The following is a 2,322-nucleotide window of genomic DNA, read 5'->3' as shown; positions in this document are numbered from 1 at the left end:
TCGGAATCATGCAGCAGTGTTTAAATTAAGGATAATCATTTTATAAATTGGAACAGGTGGACGAATTCATTAGTGAGGATTACCTGGGAACAATTTAGCTCCATTGATGGGGGTTAAGATTAATGATGCCCGTGGTCCTGACTCATGATGCCCGTGGTCCTGACTCACGATATCCACGGTCCTGACTCACGATGCCCTCAGTCTGACTCTTAAGGGCCCCTGGTCTAAATTATACAACAAGGGTTAAATCAATGGTGCAGTGTCTAAATCATGGCGCAGTGTCTAAATCACGGTGCAGTGTCTAAATCACGGTGCAGTGTCTAAATCATGGTGCAGTGTTTAAATCATGGCGCAGTGTCTAAATCAATGATACAGTGTCTAAATCACGGTACAGTGTCTAAACTGCACCAGTTACGACTGCTAACCGACATTTACTGGACTTTCACAGGTACAGTAATTAGGTCAGGTGTCAGCTCAGTGCGGAAAAATTCTTGTCAGGTCTGAGTCACTTAATGTCGAGATTTTGTCAAGTATAATTTAGTATAAAATGTCCAGTGTTACTAGTATTACTGCTATTACTATTACGTATTACTATTACTGTTATTACTGATATTAATATTACTGTTATTACTGCTATTACTATTATTACTGTTAATGTTATTACTGTTATTACTATTACAATTCCTAGGTGAAATAAGCAAATCAGTAACGTGTCAGTAGAAGGTTCGTTGGTTCTTGTTTAATTTACTGGTCGTCAACTGCTTGGTTATTTCGGCCGTATCACTTTGTTCGTATTACAGCTCTTGGTGATGGACCGACTGTTCTAGTTGTTCGGTTTTCTAGCTCAGTTGGTTACGTCCTCTGGGGTTAGGTTAGGTTACACCGTCCGTGACCCTGTGTGAGCTGCTTGTCTGTAATGGTGCAATAAGACACAGGTGAATTAATGTAAGGGGACCGACAAAGGATTTAATCACTGGTAGTCTAAGAGTAAATGACCTGAGTAAGAGGTTAAGACGACAAGGTATAACGAGGCTAATGACCCGTCCTGACTGTAGTAGGTAAAGGGATCTAGAGTGCCTAATGTACCTTATACATTTCAGCTTAAACCATTTTTTTAATCACCTGACTAATCTCCACTCCAGCTTATTTCACCTAAAGATTTACCAAATTAACATTATTTTGGGGTGTGTGGTTAGGTTAGGTTAGCTTGGTTAATTTTGAAGTGAAATAAGCCGATGGAGATTCTTCAGGTGATTATTTAAGCAAACATTTGGAAAATTGTCTTGATCTTAAATAACGATGAATAGTTTATTATTATTATTATTATTATTGTTATTATTATTATTATTATTATTATTATTATTATTATTATTATTATTATTATTATTATTATTATTATTATAGAAATGTTACCTTTGGTTTGCTTTATATTTATCCTGACAGTAATGCCGCCGAAAATAGATCCACCAATCACAATCCTTATTACGTACTGCCTTACTTAATGTACAGGTACAGTCACCCAAAAAGTCCTGTCGCGAACCACGACGAGATTCAGACACGTGAACCCAAAGCAGTAGACACTGATACATTATTCGGTCCTTAATGCTTTTGGGTGACTGTACCTCGTTAATTATTGGTTTGTAATTTTTGTTTTTTAAACGTCTACACTCACAAGGCCTGTTAGCTCAGTTGGTTAGAGCGCCGTGCTAATAACGCGGATGTCGTGGGTTCGATCCCCATATGGGCCAGTGGCAACATTTTCAAGTTGTTGGTGCTACAGTTTTGCCTCTCACTACTGCGTCCAGGTTTCATTCCTCGGATTGGATGGCAGGTTTCTTCCGGATACTCTGGACGACGAAGCTGTAAATTAAACAAAATAATACGTAAAATTTGTATACATACTTTCAAATTGATACACACACACACACACACACACACACACACACACACACACACATTAGCACAGTTTAACACATGATACAGTACTCATCTAGTTGACGCTGTTGGACCAAACACGTGACGGTCTGTGTCCACTACCCCAGCGTCGGTTGAGAATCTCTCCATCATCATGTTTGTTCTCATTATAACATATATTAGAGTAGTGAAAGAACCAATTAAAATCAGTAAATAAAATGATATGACTGTCTGTTCTTATATATTTATGAGCATATTGTCGCGTAATGGAAATGTGATGTGCGTTTTGTTTTATGTGAGGCCCAGGCAGTGTGTGAGTCACCTTAACCCAGTCCATGCCAAGGTACACAGTTTTAAGTCCAAGTCCGGCTGGTTAAAGTCAAGTCCAAACATTTTTAGACTACAATT

The 2,322-nt window shown here is 38.3% G+C and overlaps 1 non-coding gene across 1 annotated transcript; it reads left to right on the top strand.

Moving 5' to 3' along the window:
• Positions 1-1,674: 1,674 nt before the first annotated feature.
• Trnai-aau lies at positions 1,675-1,748 on the top strand. The gene has a single exon. It is a non-coding gene; the product is annotated as a tRNA-Ile (tRNA).
• Positions 1,749-2,322: the final 574 nt, after the last annotated feature.

The sequence above is a fragment of the Homarus americanus genome, unplaced genomic scaffold (genome assembly GCF_018991925.1).
Source record: "Homarus americanus isolate GMGI-L3 unplaced genomic scaffold, GMGI_Hamer_2.0 scaffold13308, whole genome shotgun sequence".
Taxonomy (NCBI): Eukaryota; Metazoa; Arthropoda; class Malacostraca; order Decapoda; family Nephropidae; genus Homarus; species Homarus americanus.
Note: the sequence above shows the minus strand (reverse complement) of the source record. Positions and strands in the feature narration are given on the sequence as shown.